Genomic DNA, 17,749 nt, shown 5'->3' on the forward strand with positions numbered 1-17,749 from the left:
GCCTTTTCTGTACAACCGAGAAGAACTCTTTCGTGAGCTGAACAAAAAGAGGAATAAAGGCCGACGCGGTGATTATCTTTCTTCCTTCTCATTTTTGATTGAAACAACCGTCAAAACAACGCAAAGGCGTGAAGAAAAAAAAAGGTGTGGGCATTTACAAATATTACCGTCTTCGCGTGTCGATTTTTAAATGATCTTTTTCGCAATTGTGTTCCAAAAACAACCCAACACTACCACATATCACGTAAACCATGCGCGCAACACAAAATGCGAAAACACGATGTCAGGGGATGCAAAACCACACTTACAGCGCACGATGCCGAAGAGGCGGGCAATCTCCTTCGAGGCGTCTCCCGTTTCGGGTCGTCTTTGTCGTCGCGCCGAAGCTTCCCGTACAATCAAGGGTAGCTCTGAACGAGCTCGATCAACTGAAAGCACTTGCCTCCGTCAACAAAGACGGCGGCTCCTGCAGCCTTTTGCGCAGCTTCTTCTTGCCTCTGCGCGTCCGCAGCAGCCTTCTTTTCGGTCACCTCCCTCGCGCCGGAAACGGTGTGAAAGTTCATTAATGCAGCCATACGGGCCATACTCGCACGCAACTGCGAAGATAATCTGCTTCGGCTGCGCCAGACCGCCGGCCAGACCAGCCAGACGGTAAAGAAACGCGGAGCATGCTCTCCACGGATTGGCCGGCAGACAGGAGCGCCCTACTACGTCACAGCGCGCTTTCATGCGCGTTCAAACAGAAATTGAAATCATCCAACTTCCTTATGCGCGCCCGGAAGGCGCAAGGAATCGGCTCGACGTCCCGAAATACGTCACATCCGCAAGCCGCACGGCCTACAGCCGCAAAAAGACGCGTTGGTTTGGATCGCGCCCAGAGTTGCGCGTCTGTTTTCTACGTGCCGCCACGGTGCTATTCGCCGAGATACGATCACGTGCGGATCCGGATCAGGTGCCGTGCAGGAAAGTGGATGTTGCAGGCGCCTCGCCGTACGCACCCTTCCTTTTGAACGCGCCGCGTGCCTCGAACGCGCGGCGCCGCTATTCGCCGAATTCAGTCACGTGAGGAGCAGGATCAAAAAGCTTTGCAGGAAAGACGACGCTACGGGGATGAACGCACAACTCTGGCTCCCGTAGGCAGCCTATACACGAACTGTAGTGTTCTACTTGGTAAACCCGAGGGCTTTCTCGATGCGAGCGCTGAGGTTTGCTGCCGGTGCAAGTGCCGGACACTCAAGAACCAAGTGGTGTATAGTTCCTTCCACTTCCCCACAAGCACTGCATAGGGTGTCGGTCACGTTGCTCTCGTACTTTCGTCAATACATGAGGGTACGCAGGGCGCCCCCTCGGGCCTCAGCAAGGAGCCTACTGCCCAGCGTATTACCACACCATGGTGTCTTGAAAGACGCGTAAATGTGCATGCTTCAGTGTTCTTCTATCCCTGCTCTCCACCGGCCCGCCTGGACGGTCTTAATTTTCTCTCTCAGCTTGGCAACCCACTCTTTCTTTGTCGGAGGTTCGTCGGATATAGAGAAAGAAAGCCCCGTATTTCGTCCCCAGTTGGATGGTACGGCGTCTTCATGTTGTGTGCGCGCCTCTTAGGTAAATGCACACGAAAACCCGCCGTGACAAGCAGTCTCCATTCATGTGTCGCAATCGGGCGTAGTATTCCAACTTGCTGCTGGCCTCCCGTGCCTCAAAAAAGGTCCAGCCAAGGTCTCCTTGGACCAGTTTGTTTGCGACTCTTCCTTGGAATCCTAGTGCCTGACGTCCGACTTCCCTTTGGCGCTGCTCAAGTTATTCTCGGATCTCGCTGGGGCATATGTAACGGCATTGGCGAAAGTCAAGCCTTGTACAGCGACAGCTTTCCAAAGTTTGTGGGTTATTATGTACCGATCTCAGCACCAAAGGCTCTTTGGACGTAGGCACATTTCGCTTCCTCAGCGCTGACATCTTGAGTTTTCCAGGGTGCTCCTCCAGGTAATCTGCTCTGGTCAGGGTCACTCCGAGGTATCAGTAGCGACTACTAACAGAGAGGGCAATGTTCTGGATGGTGAGGGATTCTAGGCCCATCCCCCGCCCAGAGAAAAGCACCCCGGCCGACTTGTTGGCATTGAATTGCAGTCGAAGCTGAGTCGTTTCCTCTTCGCAGGCGATCAGCAGATTTAATATGTTTGAGACGTTGTCGGCCATACCGGTACCCTGCGCCTGGTGCCACAGGGCGGCGTACAATGGCACCACGCGAAGTGCGCCCTGCATGAGCATGCGTAGTACGAGACGCTCTCGTGCCCCGCGCGCTCGCGCACAACACTTGAGCCCACACCTCGGCAAACCCCACTCATGAGGGCCCTCAATCACCCTCACTCACTCTAATCTTCACAGGTGAGGTGAGGGTCAGTGAGTTTCTGAACCAGAAATATTCTTGTGTGTGAGGGTGAGTGAGGGCCGTGAGAGCTGTTAGGGCTGTGAGGACCGTGAGTGCGTGATGGCCGTGAGGGCGGTGAGTGCGTGTGGGGCGTGAAAGCTAAGAGGGCCATGAGTGCGTGAGGGGCGGGAGGGCGATGAGCGGCGTGAGAGCCATGAGTGTGTCAGGGGTATGAGGGCCGTGAAGGCGGTGGGTGCGTGAGCGGTATGAGGGCATTGAGTGCGCGAGGGGCGTGAGGGCGGTGAGTGTGTGAGTAAAATGAGTGCGTGAGAAGTGTGAGGGCCATGAGGGCGGTGAGTGCACGAGGAGTGTCAGGGCTATTGGTGCGTGAGAACGGTGAGTTCGTGAGGCCCCCTTCAGACGGAGCAACTTCCTGAGCAATTTCGGTATTGCTGTCGGGTTGTTCCCTAGGTTTCCCTAGATCGACACGAATTGCTGAGATCGGGTTCGGCTTGAAACAAGCGAGTAACTCGGTGCAATTCGAGGACGTTTGAAGTGGTTGCATCCAATCAGAGACGCGATAATTTCACGTGATACCTTGTGCCGGCGATGATGACAACAAAAGACTTGGTTCTGGTTTGAAATTGATCGTTTTGTAAATTAACTGCTTCAGAAAGATGCAATAGTATTCTCAACGAAATTTAAATGCACAAAAGCACGTTCATAGCGCGTAATTTTGTGTTTAAATAGTGCAAGAAAAATACAATTTCATGATGATGATGGCAACTTGCAGCAATTGGTTGCTGCGTCTGAACACGGGCGGCCCGTGTTGCTGGTGTTGCGACTTCAAGTTTCTGGGCGAAATTACCATATCTGAAGCGGGCCTGAGTGCTTGAGGGTCATGAGTGCGTGAGGGGCGTGTGGGGTACATTCTCAGAAAAAGGGTGTATTCATACACCCTTTCTCTCCTACACCCCAAAACTTCAATTCGACGTACAGCGCCCTATAGTCGAACCCCTAATTTTACGAGGGGCTCGATAGCAGTGTGCTAACGTATTACTGACTACAAAAAAAAATATATATCGAGGTTTTCTTGGCCTTACAGCAAGAACTCGGTGTTTTCTTTATGTGGTCTTTGATACGTACTTCAGCTATTTAGAAAGTTATATCGCAGCGTTATCAAGCCCCTCATAAAATCTGGGGCCATCTCTTCGACTATACACCTTTCCAAGAAACACTCCACCCTAGGGGCAACAAACCGTTTTCGAGCACAGTCACTGGTTTTGAGGGTAGACTCTCACCGGCGTCTGGGCTAACCCTAACCGATTAGACTGTGATTTCGATAGGCGCAGCCTGCGTAGGCGCACTTTGAAACACTGCTGGCGGCTAAATTCTCGTCTTTTCGCGCTGTATTTTGTGTTTCATTGTGCATGCATTTTCCCAAGGTCACTGAGTAAGCATTAGTGCATGAAAATATCAGTCAAACCGGTTATCCGGTTAAACCGGAGGCGAGCGAATCCGGCTACCAAAGCCGGTTATCCGGTTAACCAGATATTCGAATTCGAATATCCGGTTTGGTAAACCGGTAGTTCGGTTAATCGGTTATTCGGTTTTATTTCATGCATCCTGATGACCAGCACATAAAACAGCATTTCGCGCCCTGTATTTATGGTAAATAAAAACTATGCAGATAGATTTTTTTTCAATGCAATAGCATTCTTTAAGTACCCCCCCCCCCCCCCCCCCCCCCCCGATTTCGCGGACCTTTTTTCGCCTTCTAATTCGAAGTTTCCCGCTAAATTAAGGGGGAAAATTGACGTCACATGACCTAAATAATAATTCAGTTTCCCCGCTAAATTTGACGGGGAAATTGATGCAACGTGACCTGGCGTCATGGGACCTACAAACGAATTCAGTTTCCCCGCTAAATTTAGCGGAAAAATTGGCGTCACATGACCTAAGTACTAATTCAGCTTCTCCGCTAAATTTAGCGGGAAATTTGATGCAACGTGACCTAACGTCACGGGACCTACAGACCAATTCAGTGTCCCCGCTAAATTTAGCGGAAAAATTGACTTCACATGAACTAAGCACTTATTCAGTTTCCCCGCTAAATTTAGCGGGAAATTTGAGGCAACGTGACCTGACGTCACAGGTCCTACACACCAATTCAGTTTTCCCGCTAAATTTAGCGGAAAAATTGACGTCACATGACTTAAGTAGTAATTCAGTGTCCCCGCTAAATTTAGCGGGAAATTTGATGCAACGTGACCTGACATCACGGGACCTAAACACAAATTCAGTTTCCCCGCAAAATTAGCGGAAGAATTGACGTCATATGACCTTCATACTAATTCAACTTCCCGCTAAATTTAGCGCGAAATTTAATGCAACGTGGCCTGACATCACGGGATTCACGAACCAATTCAGTTTCCCCGCTATATTTTGGGGAAAAATTGACGGCTCATGACCTAAGTACTAATTCAGTTTCCACGCTAAATTTAGCGGGAAATTTGAGGCAACGTGACGTGACGTCATAGGACCTACACACCAATTCAGTTTCCCCGCTAAATTTAGCGGAAAAACTTACGTCACACGATCTAAGCACTAATTCAGTCTCCCCGCTAAATTTAGCTGAAAATTTGATGCAACATGACCTGACGTCACAGGACCTACACACCAATTCAATTTCCCCGCTAAATTGAGCGGAAAACTTACGTCACACGGCCTATGCACAAATTCAGTTTCCGCGCTAAATTTAGCTGGATATTTGATGCAACGTGACCTGATGTCACGGAATCTACACACTAATTAGTTTTTCCGCTAAATTTAGCGGAAAAACTAACGTCACGCGACCTTAGCACTAATTTAGCTTTCCCGCTAAATTTAGCTGAACATTTGATGCAACGTGACCTGACGTCACAGGACCTACACACCAATTCAGTTTCCAAGCTAAATTTAGCGGAAAAACTAACGTCCACACGACCTAAGCACTAATTCAGTTTCCCCGCTAAATTTAGCTGGAAATTTGATGCAGCATGACCTGCCGTCACGGGTTCTACAAACAAATTCAGTTTCTCCGCTAAATTTAGCGAAAAAATTGACGTCACATGACTTAAGTACTTATTCAGTTTCCCCGCTAAATTTAGCTGAAAATTTGATGCAACGTGACCTGACGTAACGGGACCTAGACACCAATTCAGTTTCTCCGCTAAATTTAGCGGAAAAATTGACGTCACATGACCTAAGTACTTATTCAGTTTCCCCGCTAAATTTAGCGGAAAATTTGATGCAATGTGACCTGATGTAACGGGACCTACACACCAATTCACTTTCCTCGCGAAATTTGACAGAAAAACTTACGTCACGCGACCTAAGCACTAATTTAGCTTTCCCGCTAAATTTAGCTGAAAATTTGATGCAACATGACCTGACGTTCCAGGACCTACACACCAATTCAATTTCCCCGCTAAATTGAGCGGAAAAACTTACGTCACACGACCTATGCACAAATTCAGTTTCCCCGCTAAATGTAGCTGGAAATTTGGTGCAACGTGACCTGATGTCACGGCATCTACACAGCAACTCAGTTTCCCCGCTAAATTTAGTGGAAAAACTTACGTCACACGACCTAAGCACTAATTTAGCTTTCCCGCTAAATTTAGCTGAAAATTTGATGCAACGTGACCTGACGTCACAGGACCTACACACCAATTCAGTTTCCACGCTAAATTTAGCGGAAAAACTTACGTCCACACGACTTAAGCACTAATTCAGTTTCCCCGCTAAATTTAGCTGGAAATTTGATGCAACGTGACCTGGCGTCACGGGATCTACAAACGAATTCAGTTTCTCCGCTAAATTTAGCAAAAAAAATTGACGTCACATGACCTAAGCACCAATTCAGTTTCCCCGCTAAATTTAGCTGAAAATTTGATGCAACGTGACCTGACGTAACGGGACCTAGACACCAATTCAGTTTCTCCACTAAATTTAGCGGAAAAATTGACGTCACATGACCTAAGCACTAATTCAGTTTCCCCGATAAATTTAGCTGAACATTTGATGCAACGTGACCTGACGTCACAGGACCTACACACCAATTCAGTTTCCCCGCTAAATTTAGCGGAAAAACTTACGTCCACACGACCTAAGCACTAATTCAGTTTCCCCGCTAAATTTAGCTGGAAATTTGATGCAGCATGACCTGCCGTCACGGGTTCTACAAACAAATTCAGTTTCTCCGCTAAATTTAGCGAAAAAATTGACGTCACATGACTTAAGTACTTATTCAGTTTCCCCGCTAAATTTAGCTGAAAATTTGATGCAACGTGACCTGACGTAACGGGACCTAGACACCAATTCAGTTTCTCCGCTAAATTTAGCGGAAAAATTGACGTCACATGACCTAAGTACTTATTCAGTTTCCCCGCTAAATTTAGCGGAAAATTTGATGCAATGTGACCTGATGTAACGGGACCTACACACCAATTCACTTTCCTCGCGAAATTTGGCAGAAAAACTTACGTCACGCGACCTAAGCACTAATTTAGCTTTCCCGCTAAATTTAGCTGAAAATTTGATGCAACATGACCTGACGTCCCAGGACCTACACACCAATTCAATTTCCCCGCTAAATTGAGCGGAAAAACTTACGTCACACGACCTATGCACAAATTCAGTTTCCCCGCTAAATGTAGCTGGAAATTTGGTGCAACGTGACCTGATGTCACGGCATCTACACAGCAATTCAGTTTCCCCGCTAAATTTAGTGGAAAAACTTACGTCACACGACCTAAGCACTAATTTAGCTTTCCCGCTAAATTTAGCTGAAAATTTGATGCAACGTGACCTGACGTCACAGGACCTACACACCAATTCAGTTTCCACGCTAAATTTAGCGGAAAAACTTACGTCCACACGACTTAAGCACTAATTCAGTTTCCCCGCTAAATTTAGCTGGAAATTTGATGCAACGTGACCTGGCGTCACGGGATCTACAAACGAATTCAGTTTCTCCGCTAAATTTAGCAAAAAAAATTGATGTCACATGACCTAAGCACCAATTCAGTTTCCCCGCTAAATTTAGCTGAAAATTTGATGCAACGTGACCTGACGTAACGGGACCTAGACACCAATTCAGTTTCTCCACTAAATTTAGCGGAAAAATTGACGTCACATGACCTAAGCACTAATTCAGTTTCCCCGATAAATTTAGCTGAACATTTGATGCAACGTGACCTGACGTCACAGGACCTACACACCAATTCAGTTTCCCCGCTAAATTTAGCGGAAAAACTTACGTCACATGACCTAAGCACTAATTCAGTTCCCCCGCTAAATTTAGCTGAAAATTTGATGCAACGTGACCTAACGTAACGGGACCTAGACACCAATTCAGTTTCTCCGCTATATTTAGCGGGAAAATTGACGTCACATGACCTAAGTACTTATTCAGTTTCCCCGCTAAATTTAGCGGAAAATTCGATGCAATGTGACCTGATGTAACGGGACCTGCACACCAATTCAGTTTCCCCGCTAAATTTAGCGGAAAAAATGACGTCACATGACCTCAGCACTAATTGAGTTTCCCCGCTAAATTTAGCAGAAAATTTGATGCAACATGACTTGACGTCACGGGACCTACAGATTAATTCAGTTTCCCAGCTTAACTTAGCGGAAAAATTGACGTCACATGGCCTATACACCAAATAAACTTTTCCGCTAAATTTAGCGGGAAATTTCATGTCATGTGACCTGTCGTCACGGGACCTACAAACCAATTCAGTTTGTGCGCTATATTTCACAAAACAATTGACGTGACGTGATCCCACATTAACCTTTATGGCTCAAGGCTCTTAAAGTTGTTCTAGAGGTCGCCCTCGAGGTCGTCCGTTCATTAGAAAAAAAAATAGAGGTTGCATAACTCTTTTGGGGATTACAAAACGGCGTTTCAGAGATTAGTTGCGAAGGCGTGGCTATTATGCAGGTAGTGGGTCGTAGAGCTAAAAACCTGCTTTGTTCCATGCCCGTCGAAGTTACATAAAAAAACAAACACAAGGAAGAGCTATATCTTGTTTGTATAATATCCTGTTTATCCTGTACCATTTAATAAAAAAAGGCGCTAACAGTGTCCCAGCCACCTTTTCTGCGGCCGTTCTGAGAAAAATAATGCGTACCTGAAATATGAATATATGTCTAATACACCATTCAGGTTCCCGGAGAGAACGGTGATATTGCAATGGAAAGTTAGTGACACTGCTTTTTGGTCAGCTCTAGTAGAAAACGAAATATCCATTTTTTCTATACATTCACCCAGTACACCATTTTAGTGTTTTCTCAATATTTAATATCAACCCAATATTGTATACGCACACAAAATCTGATTCAACTTTTTTTAAATATGAACATAAATATACTACGAATATACCTTGTGTAATTCTCGCGTTAATTAGGATAAGTACAAAAAGACAAGCTTGATGCACAAGTACCAGTGAAAGTTGAATCACTGTTGAAAGTTGCGCGAGTTGGTTATAAATGATAACAAAAAACTAGCGCTAAAACACGACAAAGGACAGGGAAGAGAACGCATACTGTGCTACCCTTTTCTGTCCTTTGTAATTTCCTAGGATTTTTCCCCCTTTTTTTTCGTAATGCTGAAAGCCAGCATCCCTTTGACAAAAAAAAACGTACATGGAGTACTTTCTCTCATAAGAGCGGCTGGACGTCGCTTGCATCTTTATAGCTAGACTGAATGCGGAATGAACTGTGCTGATTTCTCGCTAGAAAAAGTTTACAATGCCATCTTTATCTTACTCGTTTAACAAAATATTTCGTTCATGAAACGTCTTGCGCAGTTTACAGAATGATAAAAAAGGACGAAATGCTACTTGGGTGAATAATACAACAGAAGAAATCAATGATCTAAAAAGTTATTCAAACTGTCTTAGCAATTCTTCATCAATGTTGTAGATTTTCGAAGACCCATCCGACATTTTAGCTGTCAAAGAACGACCTATTTTCATACAGAAACACCAGCGAACTGACGTTTTCCGGTAGAAGGCAGCTTCTCTTGGCCGTAACTATATTCCCGGCCGTAGAAAAAACGCGTCGGAGCTCGCGGAAGAGGCAGGGATGCACATGTACTTCATCGCAAGTTGCGCGACTGCTGGGAACTTGGACTCGTGATCCCTCCACCATTTGAGAGCGTCCAAGTTGTGCCCCAGCTGTGGCTCGGACAGGTAAGCATCAAACTGCGCCGACAGGTCGCTGGAAGACGGCTCGTTGTTAAACAGTCCGTCGAGCGCAGAGACTTGCGGTTGGCTCGTGCTCGCCCCGTCTTCGCCGACCGAAGGTGTCGTGTCTTTCAACATGTTCCAAATATTAGTACGGATTTCTTGCCTGACACTGGACTCCTCACACTGCAGGTCTTTATACCTGGGATTTAAAAACGAAGCCCTCTGACGAGCGCACACCGCGCTTTCCTGTGGGTCCCACTCCATGGAGAATCGTCGAATGTTTTCCACCCGAACAACATCCTTGAACCTTCCTAGCAGGGGGTCATCTGTAAATAGGGGTTCGAGTTTCAACACGAATGCCCCCATCACAGGGTGAACCATGGACACTGAGGATGCGGTGTCGCTGCAGAGTAAAGTGCCTCGAGAACGCCACACAGTTCGCGGATGGCGTTCCATTCCTGCTCACATATTTCAAGCACCCGCGCTACTTTCGCTGTTACGACTGTGCGATCAGCAAGCACGCTCTGAATTGCTGGTCGATTTTTGATGAGTTTCGTGAGCATTTGGTACGTCGAGTTCCATCTCGTAGGACAGCTTTGTGTTAGGCGCTCTGGGGGTAACCCAAGCTGCTCCTGCCTTCTACTGAGCCCGTCGCTCGCACTGTCGAGTGCTTGAAGTGAGCCACCAATTTCTCAGCCTTTTTGTGGAGGGATTCAATTTCGTGGACATTCATGCCCTTGTTCACGCTTAGATGAAGACTATGTGTTGCACGAGTCAGATCCTTCGACTCTAAAAGGCTCGGAAGGCCTTCTACCGCGTCTGTATAATTGACTGCATTATCTGTGACTACAGCTGTAACCTTGCAGTCGAGGTTCCAGTCCGAGATTACTTACTGCATGCGCATCATAAGGTTGTCTACTGTATGTCGCTGATCCATCTCCTCTTATTTAGGAGACACCAGCTAACAACCCAAGCACACAAATGTAAGAAGGACGAGAGAGACGCATTCAACCGCTGGACTACCAACTGAAATTTAATGAAACACTTCATCTTCATCGACAGGCTAGGATCAATCATACCTAGCTTGCTTCACTTCTTCCTCTTTTTCCTCATTATTAAACTAAGGCATCCTCCTCGTCTGTATACTTGTGGGCGGTACTTCCCCTCGCAAGAACGTTCTCTCTTCTCTGGTTAAGGTCACAGAGGGTGAACTAACACACATGTCCCCTTTCTCTTGTATGTTTAAAGCTTCTAAAACCTCGCGTGCAAACCGGTTCCGATGGTGCCCCATGACGGTAACTTTGTCTAGGTTCGCCATGCACTTGCAGTCACGGCAATGTAGGGCTAAGTGACCTGCTACCGTCAAGGTCTTCAAGCTATTGGCATGTTCCCGAGTCCTATCATTTATACACCGCCCGGCCTGGCCGATGTAACAGCGGCCGCATGTCAGGGGTATGTGGTATATAACCTTCTTGTCACACTGGGCATAAACCGTCCTGTGATTGGTGCCACAAACCTTGCTGTTGCTGGTTTGCCCTTGATTAACCCTGCGGCACAACGAATAGGCCTTATTGGGCGCCGAACACAGCACTTGTGCCTCATGTCGATTGGCCATCTTTTTTGACCTATGCGTAATCCCACGAATATATGGAACAACCACAAACGGCCTACTTTTCTTCTTTTGCTGTGTGGAAGGGTCGTTGCGTCCGCAAGTCGTCTTGATGGTGCGGCAAATTCTTTCGCACACGGAGGCAATTACATGTCGCGGGTAGCCCGCGTCTTCGAGTCTGGATATTTGCAACTCAAAGCTTCGGGAGAGCTGATGCTCACAGGATTTCTTCAGGCTAGAAAAGAGGGCTGTGAAAGCTACCGCCTGCTTAACAGTTTTTGAATGCTGCGACGAGAAGGGGAGAAACCCTTTGCCTGAACGGGCTTGGTATCTCCAGCAAACATGTTCTGCTCTGAACTCCAAGACCAAATCCAGAAACTTGATGATTTTCCTCTCTGGGAGCTCATGCGTGAAAGTGAGCCCCATACATGAGTGCTGAAAACTCCTCAGGATGTTGTTGAGGCACCCGCCGATATGATCGTCAACTTCTGTAAGGCATAAAATGAGGAAATCATCGACATACCTAAATATCGCCGCGATTCTTGGATCTTTAATACTTTCTTGGATGGCAAGCCCGCACGCTCCGAGAAAAACTTCACACAGATGTGGGGCCACTTTGGATCCTATGCATACGCCGCATCTCTGCACATAGTGGCGATCTTGGTAGGCTACCACCGTGGCTGATAGGTAATAGCCCAAAAGTTCTAAGAAGGTATCTACTTGCATCCCTGCCGCATTCTGGAATGACGTGAGGCCTTGATCTTCTGTGGTTGACCGAAGAACTTGTAGTAGACGTGCATGCGGGATGGAGTAGTACATATCTTGGACGTCCACGGAAAACCCAGAAACGAAGATGTTCCCTTTTTCTTTAAGAAAAGAAATCACATTTTAAGAATTGGAAATCCGGAAAGGGTCTTGCATCAAAACAAGGTTGATCTTATCGGTGAGAAATTTGGACACACAAGCTTGCCACGTGTTCCTCTCCGAAATAATTGCTCGGAACGGACTTCCCTCTTTGTGCGTTTTGACGGAGAAGAACACCGTTAACTGGTCAATCTTGGCTGCCTTGATCTTGGAGCACAAACCCCCTTGATGATTTTTCTCTAGTATCGTGAGAATGGCTCTTTTTGTTACTTTAGTTCTATTGACATCCACCTTAACGAAATTCTTGTCCATGGCTTGAAGAGCTTTCTCTCCAAAAGCCCCTGAGTCAAGAACCACAAATCCTCCTTCCTTATCGGAAAGGCAAAGTTTAAGATCTTTGCTTCTCAGTTCTTGTACGGTTGGTCCGAAGCTCAGACGTGGGAGGGCTTGATGCTTAAGGTTTGCGAAAACCTGAATTCCTTCATCAATGACCTGCGGGCTCCTTTCATGTGCTGCTTTGGCAGCTATGTTCCTTACAAGCGCTACTTGGTCAACGGCTTCAAGCTTAGGCGCAATGGCATATTTTGGTCCGTGCCCCAAAACATATTTAGCCCGCGCAGTTAGATCAAAATCCCCAATTAAATGGAACGTTCTTGCGAGGGGAAGTACCACCCACAAGTAGACAGACGAGGAGGATGCCTTAGTTTAATAATGAGGAAAAAGATGAAGAAGTGAAGCAAGCTAGGTATGATTGATCCTAGTCTGTCGATGAAGATGAAGTGTTTCATTAAATTTCAGTTGGTAGTCCAGCGGTTGAATGCGTCTCTCTCGTCCTTCTTACATTTGTGTGCTTGGGTTGTTCAGCTGGTGTCTCCTAAATATGTGTAACCAACGTGCTCAACTCTTTCCGGTGGTTAGTTTCCTTTCTAGTTACCCGAGCTCTTTCATGTCCAATTTTCACCTCATCGATTCGCCGGGACTAAGCCTCCTCATTGCAACCAACATCTGCCAAGCCAGATTGCTCCCACGCTGCAATCAAAAGAAAATCATACTGGAGGATGTGCAGGCTTTCTTCGGAGCGGTTCAGCCATCGCAGGGACACGCCCAGCGGGTTTCGAAGATACTCAAATCTGAAAAATGGCGGCAGGTGCGTCTTCTTACTGATGTTTTACGTTTCAAATGCCCAAATCACTCTGCCTTTTCCTTTTACCTGAGGACGACCAACGATACTACAAACTTCCTTTGGGTTTCACGCTTTCTTCCGATATGGCGTCGTCATCTGTCCTTACAGCGCCAAAACCAAGCGAATCCAAAATTGTCTCCACCCCATTTAATTGGGGATTTTAATCTAACTGCGCGGGCTAAACATGTTTTGGGGCACGGACCAAAATAGGCCATTGCGCCTAAGCTTGAAGCCGTTGACCAAGTAGCGCTTGTAAGGAACATAGCTGCCAAAGCAGCACATGAAAGGAGCCCGCAGGTCATTGATGAAGGAATTCAGGTTTCTGCAAACCTTAAGCATCAAGCCCTCCCACGTCTGAGCTTCGGACCGACCGTACAAGAACTGAGAGGCAAAGATCTTAAACTTTGCCTTTCCGATAAAGAAGGAGGATTTGTGGTTCTTGACTCAGGGGCTTCTGGAGAGAAAGCTCTTCAAGCCATGGACAAGAATTTCGTTCCGGTGGATGTCAATAGAACTAAAGTAACAAAAAGAGCCATTCTCACGATACTAGAGAAAAATCATCAAGGGGGTTTGTGCTCCAAGATCAAGGCAGCCAAGATTGACCAGTTAACGGTGTTCTTCTCCGTCAAAACGCACAAAGAGGGAAGTCCGTTCCGGGCAATTATTTCGGAGAGGAACACGTGGCAAGCTTGTGTGTCCAAATTTCTCACCGAAAAGATCAACCTTGTTTTGATGCAAGACCCTTTCCCTGATTTTCAATTCTGAAAATGTGATTTCTTTTCTTAAAGAAAAAGGGAACATCATCGTTTCTGGGTTTTCCGTGAACGTCCAAGATATGTACTACTCCATTCCGCATGCACGTCTACTACAAGTTCTTCGGTCAACCACAGAAGATCAAGGCCTCACGTCATCCCAGAATGCGGCAGGGATGCAAGTAGATACCTTCTTAGAACTTTTGGGCTATTACCTATCAGCCACGGTGGTAGCCTACCAAGATCGCCACTACGTGCAGAGAAGCGGCGTATGCATAGGATCCAAAGTGGCCCCACATCTGTGTGAAGTTTTTCTCGGAGCGTGCGGGCTTGCCATCCAAGAAAGTATTAAAGATCCAAGAATCGCGGCGATATTTAGGTATGTCGATGATTTCCTCATTTTATGCACTACAGAAGTTGACGATCATATCGACGGGTGCCTCAACAACATCCTGAGGAGTTTTCAGCACTCATGTATGGGGCTCACTTTCACGCATAGGCTTCAAGAGAGGAAAATCATCAAGTTTCTCGATTTGGTCTTGGAGTTCAGAGCAGAACATGTTTGCTGGAGATACCAAGCCCGTTCAGGCAAAGGGTTTCTCCCCTTCTCGTCGCAGCATTCAAAAACTGTTAAGCAGGCGGTAGCTTTCACAGCCCTGTTTTCTAGCCTAAAGAAATCCTGTGAGCATCAGCTCTCCCGAAGCTTTGAGTTGCAAATATCCAGACTCAAAGACGCGGGCTACCCGCGACATGTAATTGCCTCCGTGTGCGAAAGAATTTGCCGCACCATCAAGACGACTTGCGGACGCAACGACCCTTCCAGACAGCAAAAGAAGAAAAGTAGGCCGTTTGTGGTTGTTCCATATATTCATGGGATTACGCAAAGGTTAAAAAAGATGGCCAATCGACATGAGGCACAAGTGCTGTGTTCGGCGCCCAATAAGGCCTATTCGTTGTGCCGCAGGGTTAATCAAGGGCAAACCAGCAACAGCAAGGTTTGTGGCACCAATCACAGGACGGTTTATGCCCAGTGTGACAAGAAGGTTATATACCACATACCCCTGACATGCGGCCGCTGTTACATCGGCCAGACCGGGCGGTGTATAAATGATAGGACTCGGGAACATGCCAATAGCTTGAAGACCTTGACGGCAGCAGGTCACTTAGCCCTACATTGCCGCGACTGCAAGTGCAAGGCGAACCTAGACAAAGTTACCGGCATTGGGCACCATCGAAACCGGTTTGCACGCGAGGTTTTAGAAGCTTTAAACATACAAGAGAAAGGGGACATGTGTGTTAGTTCACCTACTGTGACCTTAACCAGAGAAGAGAGAACGTTCTTGCGAGGGGAAGTACCGCCCACAAGTAGACAGACGAGGAGGATGCCTTAGTTTAATAATGAGGAAAAAGAGGAAGAAGTGAAGCAAGCTAGGTATGATTGATCCTAGCCTGTCGATGAAGATGAAGTGTTTCATTAAATTTCAGTTGGTAGTCCAGCGGTTGAATGCGTCGTTCTCGTCCTTCTTACATTTGTGTGCATGGGTTGTTCAGCTGGTGTCTCCTAAATATGTGTAACCAACGTGCTCAACTCTTTCAGGTGGTCCATCTCCTCTGTTGCCAATGCGAAAGATTGCGGTTTCCAGTCATTGTTCAAGGTATGCGCAGTCACTGTAATGTAGGAGTCCTGCGCCCTAGACGTCCAACAGTCAGAGGTGAGTGCTACGGCTGACGCCGAGTTGACTTGTAACGTCACCTTCTGTTTTAGTTGCTCATGCAGCAGCCTCATGCGGCTTTTTAACGTAGTTATCGAAGGTGCTTTATTACTTGGCTCGACCACCTCCATAAAGTTCCTGAATCCGGAACTTGTTGAGAATGTCAAGGGCAGCAGGTTGACAGCTATCATTTTTGCTAGGGCCTGGTCGACCTTCTCCTGCGTCTCTGCACATCTTGTTCGCTTTCTTCTTGGTTTGTGGATAATAGATGACTGAGACGTTGCTGGTCTGGTGTCCTCGGTGCTGCCAGGAGCGTCATCAGTAGTAGACTCGTCGGTGTCTCTCTCATCCAGGGTAGGCTGGCTATAAGAAACAAAGTTAGCATGTCAAGTCGGGCCTGTGTACACAGTTTTGCAAGAGCTTTATTTACACAATCAAATGGTACACCTAATAGAGACAAGTACTATTTTAAGCACATTCACTCCAACCTGAATCAGGAATTCACAATTACCTTCGTTTTGGCAATTAGGAAGTGAGATCACATGACTAGTGTCATGTACTGCACTTTTCTAACAGTTCATTTGTAATGCCTAGTAACCCAAAAATTACTTCGCTTATTTTAAAAATGAAAACAAAGTTCAAAGAAAGAATGATCGACCCAAAATTATAGTACTCGCGTGAACACGTCACGTTTATTTATTTTTTTTTTTTTGTCACCGAGTTGATTTGGAGTGAACCAAGCGCAGACAAAACCACAGAACACAGCACCTATATTTTTATGAAACCCAAAAAGTCAAGCGAGATAATCAAAGCGGTCATAACCGCCTCATCGAGAAGTAATCTTGTTTTATGTAAATCTTGGTTTATCACTATCTTGCTTGACTGTTTGTCTCATCTGATAAACTGCCAAAAAACTACAAGGAGTGTTGCAGAATTATTGGTAGTAAAATTAACGCTATCGAAAGTAAGGCAGTTTAGATGTAATTAATTATAGCTAAATATAGCTACCGATGACGAACAAAATATAGTCAATCAAGAGCCTACTTCAGAGATAACTCAGCTTGTAAGTAAAAAACGTTAGTCATATGGCGAATGTAAAGCAGAATAGCAAAAAAGGTACGGTTAGAGGCAGTGATAACCTGCGTGTCTAAGCTCCGGTCTACCTACTGCTTTCCGGTCTCAAGAGGTCATGTACTACGCGGTGGGTTCAGCGTTGTAGAATTCGTCTGGCCGTTAATTGTTAGCCAACGGGAACGGCGTACTCTCCGCGGTATTTCTTCGTCCCTTTCTCGAAGGCTAGTTTGGTCCTCGTTCGTGAAGAGCCGGTGATTTCGGAAAACGAAAAATAATTAAGGCAACCATTGTTGAGACTAGCAGATGAAGCTGGCATTCGGTGGCCAAACGTCTGACCTTGACAACACTCTGCACGAAGAGCGAACGATAATGCTGGGTGTATCAAGGAGTGGCTAGGCTCTTTAAATCGACCGCAAAATTCGGTTTCTTAACCTATCGTGCTACGACTTTGTGCAGCGTTGCCCACAGATGGTGGACTTTTGTTTGTAAGATTTGCAAAGAGCGAACTTACCTGAGGAAAAAGTAAAGAAAGAAAAAGGCTTAGCTCCTATGGAAATGTGGCGAAGCGTAAGGTTTTCAAACAATACGACGCCGTATCTCACGGGAGACAAGTGGTGGCACAGGCGGGTCGCGATGCCAACTGCGCTGACGAACGAGCATACGGCGCCGAGCCGGCGTCTTTAGCAGACGATCTCTATGACTCAAAAGTAGAGCGCGTTCCGCAGGCGGTGACAGTCGCAAAAACAAAAACGGGAGCGGTAACAACAAGGAACTGCAAAGCAGACGACATAGGTACCTCGAAAAAAAAAAAACAGTTAAAATAAGCCGACAAACCATTGTCCTAATCGATGATGTGTCCATTCAATATGATTTATCAGTAAGGATAATAAAATAATGCATTGGCAACTAATATCAAAAAGCTCGCGCCGCTCTTTAGCCGAAAAGATCGTCT

This window comes from Ixodes scapularis, unplaced genomic scaffold (assembly GCF_016920785.2).
Source record: "Ixodes scapularis isolate PalLabHiFi unplaced genomic scaffold, ASM1692078v2 PGA_scaffold8__174_contigs__length_109621045, whole genome shotgun sequence".
Taxonomy (NCBI): domain Eukaryota; kingdom Metazoa; phylum Arthropoda; class Arachnida; order Ixodida; family Ixodidae; genus Ixodes; species Ixodes scapularis.